Source organism: Peromyscus californicus, unplaced genomic scaffold (genome assembly GCF_007827085.1).
Source record: "Peromyscus californicus insignis strain IS unplaced genomic scaffold, ASM782708v3 Scaffold_13__1_contigs__length_99412109, whole genome shotgun sequence".
Taxonomy (NCBI): domain Eukaryota; kingdom Metazoa; phylum Chordata; class Mammalia; order Rodentia; family Cricetidae; genus Peromyscus; species Peromyscus californicus.
In genome coordinates this window covers 90860940-90882700 of record NW_026294424.1, presented here as the reverse complement: position 1 = coordinate 90882700, position 21761 = coordinate 90860940, and the positions used below count along the sequence as shown (strand labels likewise).

The window sequence follows — 21761 nt, the reverse complement described above, 5'->3', positions numbered from 1 at the left end:
GTCTCCATGTTATGATTTGGGGGTTGGTGGTCTGAGAAAGCCTGCTACAGTAAGTATACTTTTTAAAGAGTGAAATGCTTTCCTGCAACCTCCCCTCCTTTCCTTTGGTGCTCACTGACACTCACAAACACCCAAGTGGCTAGGAGAATAGACTAGCATTACCGCTCCCAGGTTCCCATTTTAAAACTGAATTATAGCTACTACTGTGAACTGTCTGTTCTTCATTTTTGTTTTAAACTGCGTCTTGCTGTGTATTCCATTCTGGTCCTGAGCTAGTAGCAATTCCTACCTCAGTCTCTTGAGTGTTGGGATTACAGTGCTTACCACCCATCATGCCCAGGTACTTTCTTCCTTCCGATTTGTATGTATTCTTAGGTCTACAGGTGGTATGTATTTAATGCTTACCATCAGCTCATATATTGGTATCTCTCTAGTCATTTTAGTTTTCTGAAACAAGTTCTTTATTTTATGTGCGTAGGTGCTCTGCCTGCATGTGTGTCTGTGCACTACCTGTGTGCCTGGTGTCTGCAGAGCCCCGAAGAGGGTGGTGGAACTGCAGTTACAGACAGTTGTGAGCTGCCATGTGTGTGCTGGGACCCGAACCCCAGTTCTCTGGGAGAGCAGCCAGTGCTCTTAACCACTAAGCCATCTCTCCAGCCTGAGACTAGTTCTTTATTTGAGTTCTCAGAAAGACTCATGGGGAAATATATTTTTCCATGTTCTTGGATGTTGTAACAGCTAGTGTCTTATCTATTTGAAAGTCATACGTGTTAGGTACTATAAACTGACACACTTTCGTTGAAAATCTGAAGATATTTTCTTCCTGGAAAATATCTGATGAGGGTCTAATTTTATTGTCACCATTTGTCACTTGTTTGTTTACTTACTTTCTCCTTAAATGGTCACAGGCTCTTTTCCTCTGAAGTCCAGGAATTTTACTAAACAATGTGTCAAAACAAGGTTTCTTTGGTTACTTTGGTTTTGGATTTTTTTGTTTGTGGGTTGATTTGTTTTGCAGACTCTGGTTATACACCCCAGGCTAGACTTGAACTTTCAATCCTCCTACCTCTGGCTCCCTAGTGCTGGGACTGATTACAGACATATGCTACTATGCCTGACTCTTTGGGTTTCTTTCTTCAGAAACTATTATTATCTAGGTTAGTTCTTTATCTTTCCACTTTTCTTCAAAATCTCTCAAGGATATATTTATATGTGTATGTGTGTGCAGAGGCTATAGCTGGATTTACAGGTGGCTGTGAACTGCCTTAGTTCACTGTGAGTGCCGGGACCTGAACTCACGTCCTCTGCAGGAGAAGCATGTTCTCTTACTGAGTTCTCTCTCCAGCCCTTACTATTTCTCTTTTGGTATTACTTGCTTTGTTATTTACTCTTGGTTGTCTTCAGGTTTAATCCTTAATTTTTTTTTCAGTGCTAGCAATCTGAACGTAGGGCCTTGCATATGCTGGGCAAGTAGCTAAGTCTTGGCTGTATCCTCAACACTAATCTTTAACTCTAAAGTGACATTTTAAATTATTTTCCAAGTCCTGCCTCTCATGTAAGTCTTACTATGTTGTTACAGTCAGTCCCACATCATTTTCTTATCCATTTTGGTAGTATGGAAGTAGATTTTAAAAAAAAAGTTTGCTGGGCTGGCAATATGGTTCATCAGGTAAAGGCATTTGCTGCCAAGCCTGACGATCTGAATTCAATCATTGGTCCCCAAGGTGGAAGAGGACAAGCTACCTCTGAAAGGATCCCCTGGCTTCCACAGGCACACATTCACAAAATCAGTGCAATGTGAAAAACTGGGGTGTCATTTCAGTTTCTTGGATGATTACTATCCATCTTCTAACACTCAGGAGTAAACATTCTCTGGTGTTCAACACAAGGCTCTGCTATTTCCCTCTTTCTAGACACTCAAAACATTGCTGTCTCTTAGATTTAAAGATTTGTCTTTGCTATTTTTGTATTTATTTGTGCTTGCGTGTGTGTGGGGGGGGGGCTGGGAGGCAACTTCATTATCTAAAGTTCACAACAACACTGCAGAAAATCTACAAAAGCTGCATCCACTCCTGCACACCCCAGATGCAGCTCAGAGTCTCCTTTCCCAAGCAACTGTTACTGTATAAAATCTTGAGGGAGGGGCCTTGTGAATCTTGTAAGTTTCAGGAGCTTCCTGTGACCCAAGAATTTTATTTATTTCCTGAGATTTGTAAGTTTCATTTACTTTCTGAGCCTTAAGCAGCCTACATTCAAGAAATAATGTTTCAATTTGAAGAAAGTAGTTGCAACACTCGGTCTATCTGTGAGGCCCCATGTAGCCTCACATGATTCTCAGGCCTCAAGCTCTAGAATTCCATAATTACACCATGTCCCAGCTAGGGTTCCTATTACCATGATGAAACACCATGACCAAAATGGAGTTGGGGAGCAAAATGTTTTGTGGTCCATCACTGAAGGAAGTCAGGACAGGAACTCATCAAGCAGGCCAGGAACCTGGAGCCAGGAGCTGATGCAGAGGCCACACAGAGGTGCTGCTTACTGGCTTGTTCCTTGAGGCTTGCTCAGTCTCCTTTCTTATAGAACCCAGGACTAGCAGCTCAGGGATGGCACTACCCACCATGGGCTGGGCCCTCCCTCATCAATCACTAATTAAGAAAATGCCTTACAGCTGGATCTTATGGAAGCATTTTTCTCATGGAGGTTCCTTCCTTTCAGATGACTTTAGCTTGTGTCGTTGACATAAAACTGGCCAGCCAGCACAGCTGTCACTCTTATTTTAGCATTTACTCTTATTGATCCCTAACAGGATTTCCATGAGAAGCGTGCTTGTGAAGGTTTGCGTGTCCACGAATCTCTGTCACCCTGACTACTCAATGCAACTTTCCGGTTTTGTAGCTTCCAGGGTTTCAGAAGAAGCCAAAGCCACCCAGTCCCAGTGCTGTGCTGCCTCTCACCTGTCCCTTCTCTTCTCACATCTTAGTAACTTCTGTGTTCTAATATCAGAAAGCTCTTCTGTTTGTAAAGACTTACCCAGGACATGCTTAGGTGTGTCCTTTTTCATCCATCCTGCCTGGAACACAGACAGGTGTAAGTCTATATTTGAGGGACAGACATTTCCTAGAAGCATTTAATTGTCACCGTTCTGTTTTCTGTTCTTTTTTCCAGATAACCATTTATTGGTCTGTTTAGATTTACATTCTCTCTCTCTCTCTTTTTTTTTTTTTTTTGGTTTTTCGAGACAGGGTTTCTCTGTGCAGCTTTGCGCCTTTCCTGGGACTCACTTGGTAGCCCAGGCTGGCCTCGAACTCACAGAGATCCGCCTGGCTCTGCCTCCCGAGTGCTGGGATTAAAGGCGTGTGCCACCACCGCCCGGCTAGATTTACATTCTTAGTGATCTGTATTCTTCACCATAATTTCTACCTTATACACATGTCTGCTTTGTGTCTTAAGATATCTTTTGCAGGCAGGTGTGGTAGCACACACCTTTAATCCCAGTACTAGGGAGAAAGAGGCAGGCAAAATTGTTGTGTTCGAGCTCAGCCTGATCTGCATAGGGAGTTCCAGGCCAGCCAGAGCTACATATTATGACCATGTCTCAAAAAAAGAAATCTTTTCCATGTCTTCACTGTGGGGTGTCCCTTTTCCTCACGGTCCGTTGGCCGCCAGTCTGAGAGGACAAAGGGAGCAGAGGCAGCTTGCAGGGCTTGGTAGGGTTGTGAGTACAACAGAAATAGCCTTCCAGGAGTCAGCTTCAGTGAGACAGCTCAACTTCATCCCAGAGCGAGGGGGAATACATAGGATGGGGACAGCAGCTGGGACATCACCTGATAGGTGCTTATATATGCTTCCTTTGTATTTGGCAGCAGGGTCCCATCATACTGATGGGGGCACACCACCTAATCATCACATGGGCAGCAGGGGAGAGCATTTACAGGGACCTGTGTCAAAGGTCACACTTAAGTCAGGCATCCAAGCTCAGGGAGCTTCCAGAGAAGGTCAGGCAGAGAGGAGGAAGCCCCTGCAGGAGGAATCTTCCGTTTTATGCCTAGCTCGGAGAGCCGTCCAGACATGGTGAACTGTAACCTTAAGCAGCAGGGCCTCCCAACATCAACCTAGTAAAGAGAATTCAATAATTTAATAATTCTCCTTCAACATATGAATGTAGTTTTTCTTAGAAATCCAGATTTGGCCAGGCAGTGGTGGCCCACGCCTTTAATCCCAGCACTGGGAAGGCAGAAGCAAAAGGATCTCTGAGTTCGAGGCCAGCCTGGTTTACAGAGTGAGTTCCAGGACAGCCAAGGCTACACAGAGAAATCCTGTCTTGGAAAAAAAAATTACTAATTTTATGTCACATTGAGCCAATTTTTACCACTAAATGAGTTTGTCATAAGCTTCCAGAAATCTTCCAGTCTTCAAAAAATTTGCTAATAAGGGATTATCAGGTGTTGTACTAAAGAGGGTAACATGCTAAGGCTGGACATGGAGGCACATGCCTACAATCCCAGCAGCTGGGGGGCTGAGGCAGTGAGACAGCACCAATCCAAGGCAAGCCTCGGGCTACACAATCAGGAGCCTGTTTAAAAAAAAAACAAAAAGTCAAAGTGGAAGGTAGCATGTCCCTGTTGACTGTGTCTGTAGAGACTTCCCGGACTTCAGACAGGGGCTGTCACAAGCCAAGGACATTCTTTTTTTTTTTTTTCCCCCCAGTTTTTCCAGACGGAGTTTTGTTATGTAGCTTTGGAGCCTGTCCTGGAACTCGCTCTGTAGCCCAGGCTGGCCTCGAACTCACAGAGATCCACCTGCCTCTGCCTCCTGAGTGCTGGGATTAAAGGGGTGCACCACCACCGCCTGGCCGCCAAGGACATTCTTGATAATCTTTTGGAACTGACCTGTGGTAAGGACATTTTATTAACTCATACTTTGTGACTAGTATTACATCTGGTACAAAATAGGTACTCAGTAATATTTTGTTGTTTGTTTTTACTCTTTTCTTGGGGGGTCTGCCACTCAGCTTCCAAATAAATTACAAATGGAGGCTTATTATATTACTTATGAATGCCGGGCCTTAGTTTGGCTTAGTTTCTAGCCAGCTTTCCTTATCTTAAATTATCCCATCTACCTTTTGCCTCTGGGCTTTTCCCATTCTCTAACTTCTGTAAATCTTACTCTTACTCTGTGGCTTGCTGTGTAGCTGGGTAGCTGGCCCTTGGAGTCCTCCTCCTTCTCTGGCTCCTACATCTTAGATTCCCAATCCCAGTTTTCTCCTTCTATATATTCTCTCTGCCTGATAGCCCCGCCTATCTTTTCTCCTGCCTTGCTATTGGCCAGTTCTTTATTAAGCCATCAGGTGTTTACACAGGCACAGTAGTAACACAGTTTTACAGAGTTAAAACAAATGTAATATAAACAAAAGTAACACACCTTAAAATAATATTCTACTACAGAAATATATTTAATTTTGTTTTCTAATAATCTTACCCAATGCTTACTTATATATTCCTGCTTTTATTTTATTTTTTTCTATTCTATTTTCCTCAGAATTGCTTTCAGTCAGACCTGAGGGTTTAGCTCAGGGGTAGCATACTCCCTAAGCACTCAGTAAGTGTCCCCAGCATCAGTTGTTTTTCTTTTTCTAAAAAATTGAAGATCGCTTACAATGTTTCCCCCAAGAATTGCAAAGCCATCATAGAAAGATCAGCGCAGTTGGCTAACAAAGTCACCAATCCCAACGGTGGGCTGCGCAGCGGAGGAGAAAATGAATACATGGTTCACCTGCATGCTTTATTTTTGTTTAAGTAAACCACAAAAACTGCAAAGAGAAAAATAACTGAAAAAACAAAACAAAACAAAACCCAGAAACTCAAGAACTAGGGGTGAGGACACTGAGTCCTTCATGGACAGTAGCTGCCTAATCCTCACAGCTACCAAATGGCAGGCTGGGATTTCAGCCCAGCCATCGGATCCAGACATCAACTAACCTGAGCTATTTGTGATTTTTTTTTTAATAAATACTATTAGTCTCGACAATATTTATATTTCTCACTTAATTTTTTTAGCTTAGTCACTATGGGAAATATTAAACAGCTGTTATATCTCTACATTTTAAATTTTACATTAATTCATTTGTGTGGGGGGAGCACGTGTATGCCACAAAACACATGCACATGTCTGAGGACAGCTTGAGAGAGCTGGTTTTCGCCCTCCTTGGGAGTTCTAGGGGTCGAGCTTAGACTGTCATGCTTGGTAGTAAGCAGCCCACCTGTTGAGCCGTCCAAGCAGCCCCCACATCTCTACTTATTTATCAAGTACTTTTTGTTGATGTTAGAGACAGGGTCTCACTATGTAGCTCTGGCTGTCCAGGTGTGCTTTAGACTCACAGAGATCTGCCTGCCTCTGGCGTTAAAGTTGTGTACCGCCAGGCCAGGCTTAATTAAGTTCTTGGTAAGAGTACTCTTGTAATAGCGGGGACGCTGCTGCCATTTTGTTGTAATAGCTGATGTTGCTGTTTTTAGCTGTAGTCTTTTTTTTTTTTCTCCATGTAGTTTTGGTGCCTGTCCTGGATCTCACTCTATAGACCAGGCTGGCCTTGAACTCACAGAGATCGACCTGGCTCTGCCCCCGAGTGCTGGGATTAAAGGCGTGTATCACCACCGCCAGGCTTAACTGTAGTCTTTTGTTTTGTTTTGGTTTTTTCGAGACAGGGTTTCTCTGTGTAGCTTTGCGTCTTTCCTGGAACTCACTTGGTAGTCCAGGCTGGCCTCGAACTCACAGAGATCTGCCTGGCTCTGCCTCCCAAGTGCTGGGATTAAAGGCGTGCGCCACCACTGCCCGGCTAACTGTAGTCTTGATCCAAGGAAGGAAACATTGTCTCAGTGTGTGTGACAGGGGTGGTGTCTCACTAATTAATCCAGCCTGAGTGCTGGGTTCAAACTCCCAGTGTTCTTGCCTCAGCCTCCAAGAAGCTAGGATATGGGTGTGTGCCACCCAGCCCAGCTAAAAGCTTTGCTTCTTGGTCTTATATGAACTTCATTTACTTATTTTTAAGATTTTATTTTTAGCCGGGCGGTGGTGGCGCACGCCTTTAATCCCAGCACTCGGGAGGCAGAGCCAGGCGGATCTCTGTGAGTTCGAGGCCAGCCTGGGCTACCAAGTGAGTTCCAGGAAAGGCGCAAAGCTACACAGAGAAACCCTGTCTCGAAAAACCAAAAAAAAAAAAAAAAAAAAAAAACCAAGATTTTATTTTTAAATTATGTGTATATCTGTGTGTGTGTGTGTGTGTGTGTGTGTGTGTGTGTGTGTGTGTGTGTGTGTGTTTGTGGTATGTAAGCATGAGTATGGGTGCCCTTGGAGGCCAGAAGAAGATGTTGGATTCCCTGGAGCTGGAGTTACAGGTAGTTGTAAGCCACCTGATATGGGGCGATGGGAGATATTGGGTCTTCTGCAGGAACATCTGGTCCTAACCATGGAGAGCTCTCTCCAGCTCCTTCTAAGAATTGTAATAATCAGCATATTTTCTGAGTGTTACATAATGCATCCCAAGATATCATGTTTTTTCCTTTTAATAAATTGCACCAGTCTATTGACTAATGGAAGACTATCATTCTCCACATAGTCTAAATACTTTGTTATGGTGTGTGCTCTTTTTACTACCGGATTGGTAACACTGATAGAATTGTAATAGTCACTTTAGTCTTTGTAACAAAATCACAGTAAAACCAGAAATGTTTCCCTAATTTAGGTGCTGTTTTATAGTAGTAATATCAGAATTGTGCTAGCCCTGGTGGAAGGGACTCAGAATTTTTCTATCAGGGCGCGTGTGTGCATGGTGGGGTAGGGTGGGATTTTCTCCTCAAAGCCAGCCAAATTTGGGAACTCCATCTCTGCCCTCTTCCTTCCAGAGATACCCCACAGTACTGCTAGTCTCTTGACCAGGATTTCTGGCTAGTTCTCAAAGTTTCTCATAAACTGAGTTCACAATACTGATCCCCAACAAAACCCGTGTGTATTCTCCAACATTCTCACTGTTGGAGAATTCTCTCTATGCCTATGCTAATTTCATCCCACTGGGTTTGCTAAAGTGTGGTTATAGCCTAACAGTTCAGGCCAGTATCTTGTAGCTGCTCCACACTGATAGCAAGAATTCTATTTATTTAGCTGTCTGAATCCTGGGAAGTTATTTTTATTATCAGGAATATTTGGTTTTAAAGTGATAGCTTTAACATAACTCTCACCTCCTCCAGGCTGTTCCGCAGGTACTCATGTTACCTGCATGGCTTCCATAGTCCTTTAGCGATGCACCTCACAGTTGTACATTTACACACTTAGGTTTTCTGTTCTTTCTTCTGTGTAGTTCTTGTCTTCTCTCTCACTCATTTATTCTGCCTTCCAGGCCCGCCCATTTCTCTCTCCTGCCTAGCAATTGGCCATTCAGCTCTTTATTAGACCAGTGACGTGTTTTAGACAGGCAAAGTAACACCGCTTCACAGAGTTAAACCAATGCAACATAAAAGAATGCAACACAACTTTGCATCCTTAAACAAAGATTCCACAGCATAAAACGAATGCAACACACCTTAAACTATATTCCACAATGATTGAATACAAAGAATCCATACTGCATTCGTATAAGATGTGGACTGTCTTGCAAAACAAAATATCAAAAACTCCCTTTCAAAGTAAGTTTAACTCTGCCTGCTCCTCTCAGGAGCTTTGTGGCGCTCCTCCCAAAATTCATGTCTAAACCCTGAAGAGATTGGCATTCGAGAAAGGATGTCGACTCCCGCCTCACTCAAGCTCATCCCCAAGCGGGGGGCCCGCTGGAAACCGCACCTACTGTGGTCTTGTCCCAGGGCCAGGAGCGTGAAGCTAGGGGTGTTCCCGGCCTCCGCTTTGACAGCGGCCCCGGGAGGAGTCACGTGGACCGCGAGCGCGCTCCCCACCAGCCTTGCGCAATGACGCGGCTCGGGTTGCCAGGGGGCGGGGCGGCGCGCGGAAGGGGCGGGGCGGCGGCTGCCGGCGGAGGCGGGGCGGCGCAGGGGCGGGCGGGGCGGCGCGCGGGCGGGGCGGGGCGCCCGGCGTATTATGGGATGCGGCGGTGGAATGGCGCTGGGCGCGTGATTTTGAACAAACCCGGGTCTGTGTTTCGGAGGCGCCGCCGCCGCCGCGGCTGCTGGGAGCCCCGGGAGCGCGGCGCGAGAAGGAGGCGGCGGCGCCGCCGGCTCGGGTGAGTGTCAGCTCCGGAGAGCCGGGGCTGAGCGGCGGGGACCGGCGCCGGGCCCGCGGGGAGGTGGCGCGAGCCGAGAGCGCCGGCCGGCTCCCGGGCAGCTGGGCCGGTGGGCCGCGGCGGGCGGAGGGTCGTCGGGGCGCGGCCGCGAGCCGCTGGCGCCCGAGAGCGCGGCTGTCACTCGGCCGGGTCGGCGCCGCCCGCTCCGCGCTCGGGAGGAAGGGCCGGGCGGCTGTTGACAGGCTCTCGGCGCGGCCCGGGAAGCAGCCACCGGCCCCGGGCTTCTGGGAACCGGTTTTGCTGCTGTGTCATTTCGTACCAGCGCCTCCTTTCGCTGCTGCCCGCCGCCGCGTTCTTCCTACGCCCCTTTGTATGGACTCCTCGGGGTGTGTGTCCGTTTCCCTCGCGAAGCCCACCAGCCAAATGTCATAATGTCCCCGCGGTGCACGGGGGAAGGGAGCGGGCTGGGACTCAGCCTGGCCAAGCAACGGTAAACAACCATCCGAGTGCCGAGTGCCGGTGGACCCGGCTGTTGGTGGGGGAATAAAGTTGAAAGATGGAGAAACTGGGAACCCTTTATACGCTCAGCCTCTAGCGGGCTGTATATAAAAACGCGCCGGGAGTGGGTGGGAGACAGCACTTGATTAAGCCAGAGCCTGCTGACTTTTATATGGAGTTGTCATTCAAACAAGGTAGGGAAATGAAATGGCTTCTGCTTCTACCTTATTCTTAGGTAAACTTAAGACAGTAGAATAGCCCTATTCACAACCCTGAGATTCAATTTTAGAGCTTATGTTGTAGCTGAATGATAAAGGATTACAGCTTTTGAATTGGCAATTATTTAAGACTTTCTGAAATTAAACCGCGAATTTTTGGAGAATGCTGGTCCCATTAAGAAGCCTTGCAGCTTATGTGTTCTTATTCCTTAGATGATTAAGCATTACTTGTATCCTCTTTTGGCTACTTATTAAACTAAACGAGGAGAGGAACTGGAAGGGGTGGATAGGTCATTCCGGAATCTTGTTCTAAAGCAAGTTGTTTATTTCCACTGCATTGAGCAAGTGTATCAGCAGCAGATGGTTCTTAATTTGGAAACTTAGATCCTAAAACCATTTGTCAAGGAATTCTAGCGAAGAGCTGTGTTTTCTGTATGTTAGAAGGCGATCATTCATGTTTCGTTCATGTCTCCACAGTTGGAATTAATCACTTTAATTCAATACACTTTAAATTTAGTGGCACTTGTACAACTTAAACCAACGACAAATTGACGTAATGGTGTTGTTCATGGACAGAAATGGCCAAAGTTAAGTGGAGAGGGAAATAGTTTAGAACTTTATTCTTAAAAATCAAAAACAAAACACTGTAGGATCAGCACCTGTAATTAAGGGGTGCCTGAGAATCAGACATGCATATGGAAATAGCTATACTGTCAAAGTAGTTCTGTGGGTGGAGTAGAATGCCAAAGTTGGTGAGTGACGTTAAAGGTCTCCGTCTCCGAAATGTACACAAAACACGGTCTACCATCTCAAGTGTTTTTCTGGAAATGAAAGAGTTTGGGGTCTTTTCTGTTCTTGTGTCAGATTCCACATGGCTTGCCCTCTTAACAAGTATCTCGGACTTGGAATCTCGCAGGTATCACGACTCCCGTTGGCGTTCCTGCGGGGCCCGCAGGAGCTGGGTGTCTGGTCCTGGGGTGCTAGGTCTGGCTCGGCTCGCCGGTGAGCCCTAGAACCTCCGGTGCGCGTTTGAAGGTTGGCGGGGCGGGCGGGAGGTTTCCCCGGATATGTGGGTGTGTGCTGCTCGGGAGGGCGGGCCGGGGCGGGAGCAGGAGGAAGGGGGAGGTGACTGGCGGCGGCGGCGGCGGCGGCCGGGGCTCGGCTGTCGGGGGAAGCTGCTGAGCTGTGATGGTGATGACGAGGTGAAAATGGCGGATCTTTCGAAATACAATCCCGGCCCCTGACATACCAGAGGAGGCAGCCGCGGCGACATCGCCACCCCGGCTCCCGCCTGGGTCCCCGGGTACCCTGTAGTGCTTCTTTTCGGGCAAACTGGGAAAGGAAGCAGCTGGACAGAGCTACCGTGCACTGGCAAAACAAGCACTGCCCGGGCTCGGAATTGCCCGGGACCTTCTGGAGCCCGCTCCTCAGAGCCGGAGGGTGGAGAAAGCAGCAGCCTCTGGAGGTAGAGGAGAAGGGGGGTACCCGGGGGCTCTCTGTCTGCAGAGCTCTTTATTTGGGAGCTGGGGGAGGAAATGCGTTGCGGATCAAGAATGACTTGTCCGGAGTGCAAAGAATCAGTAGCCTCCTAATGACATCAACATTATTTTTTTGAGTATCAAGGGCTGAGTTCCCTTACACCTAAGGCTGCTGCTGAGGCCTAGAGGAACCGCTAGTACTTATCATGATTTCCTGATAAGATACTTAAAATACCCACTCAGTGGGGGTTGGCTGATGGTGTTCAGCAGTTCAGGGAGTTGTGTTTCTTTGGGGGAGGCAGAGCATTGACATTTTCTTCCACGTTTAATGTTGGTGACAGAGCATGGTCTAACTTGTTGGGGTGTGGGTCCTCACCTATTTTTGAACATATGGACCCGTGTTGTAGCAATCAAAAAAAATTTATATGGCGCTGTCATCCTTGGGGTGGCATCTTTGAACCGGCCACTTGGCAAATAACAGTTGATACTGTAAATCATATTTTCTGCTCAGTTTTAAAGGGAATTTCTTCTCTGTCTCCATCTAATTTCATAAATTCAGAGAGCGAAGTTATGGAAGATTTTATAATAGGCTGTATACTACAAGTGAAATTCCATTCTGCTTGTGAGTTAACCTTTACTGTCAGGGACATGAGGCTTGATGCAAGCCTTGAGCACTTTAACCTGATAAAGATACTGAAGCCTGTTAGAGTGCAGATGCAGCTTCTTTGTTCAGGTAACTAGAGCACTGTCACCTCAATCTTAAGGCTTGACTGACCTTTATAGTGGCCCCAGCTTACTTTTGTCACTTGAGGGTCCTTACTGTCCTAAGTGTGCTGCTGGCTCCTTAGCCAGTCTCCTTGCGTACAACAGGAATGATACTGAAATTTTGTGCACATATTTGGGGTCCTCCTTATTTCTTCAGCTTAAGTGGTAGAAGGTTGGGTCAGTGACCTTGAATTATGAGAGTAAACAGGTTGATATTTAAGAACTGCCTACTAGTTTTATTTATGAGTAGCAATGGATTTTTCTTTCTCAGGTTGTCTACAAAGTAAAATGAAGTACTTCATATATTAGCATATGGTATATTGTGTATATACAGGGCAGATATCTTGTCTGAATGTGTGTGCATAGTTTGGACTTTGGCTTTCTTCACTCACTGCAAGAATGAGAAGCCAAAGAACGTTTAAAGCAACTATATGAAAGGTACTTAGAAGATTTAATGATTGTTGTTCACTAAAAATATAATTTGAGGGGCCAGCCAGACGGCTCAGCAGGTAAAGGCACTGGCCATGCTAACACTCCTGAACCTGAGTTCAGTCCCCTGGGCTGCACACGGTGATAAGAGAACAGCACTTTCCAAGTTGTTCTTTGACTTCGTCATGGCAAGTGTGCTCCCCCAACAGATAAGTCAGTGTAAAGACTATGAAAATTGTGGCTGAGGACATAGCTCATCCCTTAAGAGTGTACCTGTCCCCAGTTCCAGCACCCATGTGAGGCAGCTCAAAGCTCCAGGGAATCTGATGCCTTCTTCTAGCTTCCTTGGGAACCTGCACACATGTGGCATATACACGCATACATAAAAAATGAATCTTTTTTTAAAAAGAAGAAAACATTACACACACACACACACACACACACACAATTTGATCTTGCATTATTGAGTAGAAATCTGTTTTTTTTTAATTAAATTATGCTGCAATTTTTTGGTCCACATCAATTAGCTTACTTAGTAAGAGTAAGAATTTTTAAAACTTAAAATGCTTTGTTATTTTTAAATGGGGTCTTGCTGTGTAGCCCCAGATAGCTCTGTGTGTGTGTGTGTGTGTGTGTGTGTGTGTGTGTGTGTGTGTATGCGTGTATATGTGTATGTGTGTATGTGTGTATGTGTATGTGGAGGTGTTTTGGCTACATGTATGTCTGTGCATCGCATTCATGCAGTGTCCTCAGGCCTTGAATACTCTGGAGCTGGGAATACAGACAGTTGTGGGCTGCTGCCATATGGGTACTGGGTCCGTTGGAGGAGCAGCTACTGCCCTTAACTGCTGAGCTCATGCTCAGGCTAATTTTACCTACCAACTCTGTTGTCTTTTTTGTTGATTCTTAGTGATTATCCCCCACCCCTCTCCATATTTAGTCTCATTCTGTAGCTAGGTTGGCCTGAAATTTGCATTGGCACAAACTAGCCTCTAACTCAAAATGGTCCTGCCTCCCAAGTGCTGGGCTTACAGGTATGAACTGCCATGTCTGGTTTGTGAAACCTTTAAACTACCTTTTCTTTGAGACAGGGCTTCTCTATGTAGCTCTAGCTGTCCTGGAACTCACTATTTAGACCAGTCTGACCTTGAACTCACAGAGGTCCACCTGCTTCTGAGTGCTGGGATTAAAGGCATGTGCCACTATACCCATCTGTGATTACCTTTAAAATTTTTTTCTTTTTTTGAAATTATAATATAATTACATCATTTTCCCCTTCTCTTTCCTCCCTCCAAAACCTCCCATATACCCCTTCTTGATCTTTTTCAAGTTCATGGCCTTCTTTTTCATTAATTGTTGTTACATAGGTGTGTGTGTGTGTGTGTGTGTGTGTGTGTGTGTGTGTGTGTGTGTGTGTGTGTTTGTGTATTTCTAAATACATAAGTACAACCCACTCAGTCTATATAATAATTATGGTTATTTGTATGTATATGTTTTCAGGGCTGACCTTTTGTTTTGGCTAACTAACTGAACTGGTATACTGTTCCCTAGGGAAGACTATTCTCCCTATCTCAACATTCCTTAGGTAATTATTTTTTTTATTTTTCTTTTTTAGTTTTTTGAGACAGAATTTCTCTATGTAATAGCCCTGACTGTTCTGGAACTCTCTTTGTAGACCAAGGGGTAATTACCTTTTAAAGCTCAGTGTGTATTGGCTTTTTGTTTGTTTGTTTTGTTTTGTTGTTGTTTCTCAAGACATGGTTTCTCTGTGTAGCCTGGCTGTCCAGGAACTCCCTCTGTAGACCAGGCTGGCCTTGAACTCACAGAGATCCGTCTGCTTCTCCCTCCTAAGTGCTGGAATTAAAGGCACTCGCCACCACTGCCTGGCACTAGAGCTCAGTTTTTAGATCATTTTAGTAAGGAAAATTGCCTATTAGTAATTTAAGTGTATTTGAATGTCTGAAAGTAGAATTTGCCTCTGGAGAAAGTCAGGTATCTGTTTTGTTTAGAGAGGAACAATATAGATGTTTTGCTTGTTTGGGTTGGTTGCTTTTTTTGGAGACAGGGTTTCACTGTAGCTCAAGCCAGTCTGGAACTGGAGATTCTTCTTGCCTCAGTTTCCCCAGTGCTAGGATTATAGATGTTTGGTATCACACCCACTTTAGAGTTTCATCATTATTTGTCAAACAGGTTAAACATCCCTAATCTGATCCAAAATGTTCACTCAAAAACTTTTAGGTTTTAGAGCATTTGGATATTAATGTAGGGATAACATTAGAAGGAAAAGCCATACATATGTCCCCAATGTGAGACTTGAGAGTCTGAAACACTTCTGATACCAAGCATTTTGGATAAGGAATAGTCAGCCTTTATTATGGGTTGTCTGTGAGTCCTATACTATGCTAGGGATATAGGAAAAACTAATTTAGGGCTTTTGGTTTAAGAATTGTTGAGGTAAAGCTGAAACTATAGGCTAAAAGGGGCCTTACTGCAGTAGGCTCTGATCGCATACGACTTTTGAGTAGAGTGGACATAAAGCCAGGAATGTTTATGTAAGATGCGCTGGAGCTGAGAGGAGACAAGTCGAAACACCATAGTGTACTCCAGGCTGGGTGGAGTAACGCGTGAATAATCTGCATAGTACATACTACAATACAGACTAATATTTCTATGGAGGTGTGTCAAAGATTAAAAGATCTATTTTTTTTTTTTTTAAAGATTTATTTATTTATTATGTATATAGTGTCCTGCCTGCATGTATGCCTGCAGGCCAGAAGAGGGCACCAGATCTCATTACAGATGGTTGTGAGCCACCATATGGTTGCTGGGAATTGAACTCAGGACCTCTGGAAGAGCAGCCAGTGCTCTTAACCTCTGAGCCATCTCTCCAGCCCCTAAAAGATCTATTTTTAAAAAATTAATTTACTGTTTGTGTGCGAACTCACATGCTATGGCCCACATGTGGAGATCAGAGGACAACTGGAGAGTTGGTTCCTCCATGTGGATCCATGGATCAAACTCAGGTCATCAGGCATGGTGGTAAGCATCTTTACCAGCTGGCTGCTGAGCCATCACTCCAGCCCCAGATTAAAAGAGCTTAAGCTTTTTTTTTTTTTTTTTTTTTTTAGCATCACATTTTGGCATGCTTTATTGGGAAATATAGAAAATTAATGGCCTAGAGAAGAAAAACATGCAAATAAAGAGGAAAATGAGAAAAGATATACAATGAATGGCTGAAGAAATGAATGTAATTTAAAGGAGATGGTATTTAGCTGGATATGGTGGCTCTCACCTTTAAATGCAGCACTCAGGAGACAAAGACAAGTGGATTTCTGTGAGTTTGAAACCAGTTTGGTCTATATAATAAGCTGTAGGCCAGCCAGGGGCTACACAGTGAGACCCTGTCTAAAATAATAACTTTAAAAAGACATTTGAAGAAAAGTTATTTGGAAACTATTGACCAGTGTTCTTTTCCTTTATTTATTTAGGACATAGTGATGGCCTTACTGGGTATCAGTAGGATATGAACATGGGAATCCAAGAGGCTTGGTTAGCATCTGTTTTGGTCTGGATTCAGGTCGCTGTGATAAGATACCTGATGAAACCATGAATTCTAACTCACAACTCCAGGCTTCAGTCTGTCATTGCAGGGAAGTTAGGGTGGTGGGAACCTGAAGCAGCTAGCCATATCCTCCAGGATTTGGGGGTAGGGGTGTCACTTCTCAAATTGGTTCATGCTATCTTCTGGACATACCATGGCCATTGCACTCATGACTCAGCAGCTGTGCTTACCTGCACGAGACTGTTCCAGAACTGAAACAGTCAAGCATGGTGAGGAAAGCAGGGTGGCAGGAGCACAGGTGAGGCTGGCTAGCAGTCTGGAAGCAGAGGCAAGTGTTGATGAAGGAATATTAAGTGCATAAAAACAGAACTTAAAGGGAGAAGCAAGAAAGAAATGTGGAGTTACAGTGCACCCATGTCTTCATAATGACCTTGTGAGTGAGTGTGGGATTACATGTGTAATGGCTGGTTTTGTGTGTCAACTTGACACAATAGAGTCATCAGAGGGGAAGGAGCCTCAGTTGAGAAAATGCCTCCATGAGATCCAGCTGTAAGGCAGTTTCTCAATTAGTGATTAATGGGGAAGGGCTGAGCCCATGGTGGGTGGTGCCATCCCTAGCCTGGTGGTCCTGGGGTCAATAAGAAAGTAGACTGGGCCGGGCAGTGGTGGCACACGCCTTTAATCCTAGCACTTGGGAGGCAGAGGCAGGTGGATCTCTGTGAGTTCGAGGCCAGCCTGGTCTACAAAGCGAGTTCCAGGAAAGGCGCAAAGCTACACAGAGAAACCCTGTCTCGAAAAACGGAAAAAAAAAAAAAAAGAAAAAAAGAAAGAAAATGGACTGAGCAAGCCATGTGGAACAAGCCAGTAAGCAGCTCCCTTCCATGGCCTCAGCATCAGCTCCTGCCTCCAGGATCCTGCCCTGGTTTGAGTTCCTGTCCTGACTTCCTTCAGTGATGGACCATGGTGTGGCAGTGTAAGCCAAGTGAACCCTTTCCTCCCCGGCTTGCTTTATTGTCATGGTGTGTCATCGCAGCAACAGTAACCCTAACTAAGACAACATGATAAGCATTGAGTAGAGCCAAGATTGGAAAATAGGTCTTCTATGTGGACTCCTAATAGAGAATGTGTTGTCTGAGATAAGGGCCTCTACATAATCCATGCTGGCATTGAATGCATGATACTCCTGCCTCAGCATTCTGGTGTGTTTCTTCTGTGGTAACACTCTGTAATAAGTTCTTTAAAATGTAAACGTGTAGCCTTTTATTTCCATCTATATTATTTTAAACTTTTAAATACAATTTACTTCTTCATTGTCACTGTGCTAAATCCAATCTGTTTATCTCTGCTGTGGACTTTTTACTGTAATAACCCTTTAACTGTCTGTTCAATATAATGCTGAGGTGAGGTTACCTCTCCCAGGCTACACCTATGGTTGTTCTGTTTGTCTGTTGAGTTTTATGCTCTTCAGGGCTTAATTTCCCAAACTTTCTCAAAGTCAGAAAGCAATAAGCACCTATTAGTTAAACTACTCATAAAACTGTAAGTTAGTTAAAAGTTAAGCTTGTGGGTTTTTAGATAGTATTATCAGAAGATATTGTTGAAAATTTACTTGAAAATAATTTCTCATTTTGTTTAACATGACTTATGGTGGTGTGGATTTCTTATTTAAAGTGCTGTAAAGTCTCAGAGTAGTATATAAACCTGCCTTACACAGTTATTTGCAAAGCTCAGTATAAATAATGGTAGTTTTTGTGGTACTCCTTCTCTGTGGTTAGTTTATTCATTCTTCACATTTCTACTGAGAGGCTATTGTTTGCCAGCTCTGTTAGGCCCTAGGAGAGGAGGGGATTTTGGTGAGAAAATCCAGTAAGTCCTTTTCCCCCCCGTAACTCACATTCTAAAGAAATGGGAGGGTAACCAAGTTATAGACAAATAGACAAGAACTTTGTGATGGCTGTAGATGCTATGACGAAAATTAGGGTGTAGGATATAGTGCCTGGTGCTGATGAAGGTGGTATTTAACAAAGGGCATTGAGACAGAGTCAGAAATCATTAGACTTTTTGAATTGAGTGACTCTGATTGGACTTAAAGCAGTCAACCGTTTTCAACTGTGAGGGGGTAAAATATTGACTTCCAGGAGTGTATTTTTGCCTTAGATGCTTAGAACATTCATGCTATGAACTGTGAAGCTGCTGGAGGCAGGGGGATTGCATTTTATATTCTGGTTTCTTCCCCTCCATACATTGACTGGGAATAACTCTTGTGTAGGTTAGCAAACTGAAGCTCCTTAACTTCCTTGGCCTTTGAAAATCCTCTTTCCTTGGACTCGACTTCAACATTGATGAAGACACATATGCTAGCACATAGCTTCCATTCCTAGGGATAAAATTAGGTGATGAATCATATAACTAAAGGGCCAAACCCTTTTCCTGCCATGCTCACAAGCTCTGGAGGATTTGTTTTAGTGAAGGTTAGTATGCCCTGCATGTGACCCTAGTTGAAATATGTAATGATATAAGATGCTCTAGAGACTTTTGAATGGCTTTTGAAGGTAGCCCTGGCTCTAGAACTTTGCACAGTCCCTGATTACTTACAGACTGACCAAATCAATTAAGCGTTTCTTTTTTTTTTTTTTTTTTTTTTTTTTTTTTTGTTTTTTTTTTTTTTTTTTTTTTTTTGGTTTTTCGAGACAGGGTTTCTCTGTGTAGCTTTGCGCCTTTCCTGGATCTCGCACTGTAGACCAGGCTGGCCTCGAACTCACAGAGATCCGCCTGCCTCTGCCTCCCGAGTGCTGGGATTAAAGGCGTGCGCCACCACCGCCCGGCTAAGCGTTTCTTATTAGAAGCTTGAACTCCCAGTTCAAAAAGGCATACACAGCTTCTAGTCCTCTGTATTGCATGTGAGTCTTCGCTGTCTTGTTCCCCTGTCTTCCCTCGTTTCCTTCTTCCTCCTCTGCTTAGCCCACTCTGGAGTCTGGCTATGTGACTCAGGCTGGCTTTGAAATTGCCTCAAAATAAAAATCCTCCTGCCTCCCAAGTATTGGGATTTCTAGCATGTACCACCATTCTGTGCTATTCCAAATCTCTTAACAGGATGAATGTGGACTTAGTTTTTAATAGCGGAACTTTAAAGGATAGGACCACAATCATATTTAGGAACTTCAATACTCTCTCTCAGTGGTTATTAAACAACAGAACAGTTGGTTTCGTATTTTTTATTCAATAAGTTGCTTTCCTTTTTTCCTTGCTATATACATACAGTCCAGGCTTGCCTGAGACCCGGCAGTCTCTCTTTTGGGGTTAGAGGAGTAAGTGTACAAATACGGCTGACTGAACATGAGTAAGGATATGGACTATGCAAATAATACTCAAAGTCAACTTGACCTAACATTTTAGAACACTACCTTTAGTTTATGTGTTCAAGTGCACAAGGTGAAACATTCACCAAGAGAGATCATAACTCACTCCCAAATCTCTTATTTCAAATTATGGAAATGATAGAGTTTCTGTCTTCATTGATACAAGATACATAGAAAAATCTCCAAATGTTTAGGTATTAAATGCTATCTATTATCCCTGTGTCAAAGATAAAATCACAAGGACTATTATAAAATATTTTGAAGTGAATAAATGATAGTAGAAATTGATCTTAATGGAATGCATTTAAAGTAGTGTTGGTATTCTTTGGTTTGTTTTTGTTAGTTTGGTTTTTATGTCTTAATGGCTTATTGTAGGTATAGAAGGCTTAGGAATCAATCATCCTGCCCTTGAGAACTGTAACTCTGGGAGCCAATGTGGTCTTTAGTATGTCTGGGCTGCACTATCCCTTTGCTTTTTAATAATGTTTTCTTGCCATTTTGAGGAAGAAACAAAACAAAGCTTTGTCAGTGATCTGAACCACAGCTTGAAAAATTATGTTTTTCTGGAGAAGGACAGATAGCAAACATTTAAAGTTTTTCAGGCATAAACTTGCTCATATATATCATCCCTCAATCGTCTAGAAATTTAACAAACAATAACAAAAATATCCTTAGGATGAGAGTGATGTAGATAGAACAACACTGTGGGCCTCTAGGCTGTGCTTACTAAGCCCTTGACTCTTGTTGCCATTTTAAGATTCTGGAGAAAGGAGGTCAGATTACACCTGAAGCACTCAGAGGGGAGAAGGGAAGCATCAAAGACAACATTGAACAAGACTAAAAAGGACAACTGAAATCTCCAACTAGATTACCAGTCAGGAAAAAAGGGAGAGAGCCAAATACCAGTGGGAGGAATGGAGAGAGGACTTTTCTACAGAGCCTGCAGATGTTGAAAGGAAAGAATATTATATATAACTTTAATTATATATCATTAAATATAATTATATAGTGCTAATAAACTTGGCAACTTAGAGGAAGTACACGAATTCCTTCAAAGACACAAACTATCAAATATCAAAGTGACTCATAAAGAGTTTATCAAAGATATTAAATTTATAAGTTTAACAAGAAAACCTTTTTTGTGAGCCAGGCACAGTGGTTCCTTTCTATAGATGTTTGCCAGGTTGAAGCAGGATCACTTGAGGCCAGCCTGTGTGCGTGTAAGACCTTGTCTCTAGAACAAAAACAAAAGAAAGCTTCCTATAAGCCATGTGTCTCTATGTGTCTCAGATAAATTCTAAGCAACATATAAGGAGGAGGTAGACAATTCTGTGCAGACTTTTTCTGAGCAGAGAATGTGCTCCACTTCATTTTGTCAGGCTAGCATTATTCCCAGGCAGATGCTACAAGAAAAGAAAACTACAAACCAATACATATGAATATAGACAAAAATGCTTAGCAGAATATTAACAATAGAATTCGGCAGTTTATACAAAGTGTGATTGAGAATGTAGAACTGGATTGGTAATAAAAATCAGTTTAACTTGCAGACTAAAGTAGAAAACCATCTGATTTTTTTTTTGATAATTTTATAAAAAGCATATGGCAGACGTGTGTGTGTGTGTGTGTGTGTGTGTGTGTGTGTGTGCGCGCGCGTGTGTGTTGCTAGAAATTGAACATTGGGCCTTATACATACTAGACCAGTGTTCTACCAGTGAGTTCCGTTTTCACCCCTCACCCTTCTGTGACTGCACCTTGATATGGACATTGGTGGATTAGTTACTTTTCTGTGCTATGATACAATACCATGACCAAAGAGCAACTTAAAGAAGAATGTTTATTTTAGCTTACAGTTCCAGATGGCGAGTCCATTGTGACAGGGAAGGCATGGCATAGGAGCAGGAAGCTGGTTGAACACATTTCTCTCCACATCCAGGAGGTGAATAGAGCAAGCAGGAAGTAGATGAGGCTGTTTAACCCTCAGAGTCCTCTCCCAGTGATGTACTTCCTCCAGCAAGACTGTATCTATCAAAGTTTCCATAACTTTCCCCAAACATCCCAACAAGTGGGGATTCATTATTCATACTTGAGCCTATGGGGGCCATTGCTCATTCAAACCACTACCCAAGTTAGCTCTGAACTTACAATCTCCCTGCCGCATCCTCCTAAGTCCTTGGATTATATACAAGAACCACCATTCTTCATTTAAATTTTTTATTATTTTTA

General features: G+C 43.8%; 1 protein-coding gene and 1 long non-coding RNA gene across 7 annotated transcripts in view; one reads left to right on the top strand and one right to left on the bottom strand.

Annotated features, from left to right (window-relative positions):
• Positions 1-3753: 3753 nt before the first annotated feature.
• Positions 3754-8947, bottom strand: LOC128108654 (uncharacterized). Its single transcript, XR_008217568.1, has 2 exons — positions 8235-8947; positions 3754-4115 (listed from the first exon to the last, which is right to left on the bottom strand). It is a non-coding gene; the product is annotated as an uncharacterized LOC128108654 (long non-coding RNA).
• A 138-nt stretch (positions 8948-9085) lies between these two features.
• Positions 9086-21761, top strand: part of Lin54 (lin-54 DREAM MuvB core complex component) — a 75531-nt gene continuing 62855 nt past the window's right edge. For 2 of the 6 annotated variants that reach the window (XM_052735498.1, XM_052735494.1), the window contains exon 1: positions 11151-11407. The gene's annotated coding sequence lies outside the window, so the exon portion shown is untranslated. The other 4 variants (XM_052735496.1, XM_052735493.1, XM_052735497.1 and 1 more) reach the window with 4 other exon arrangements.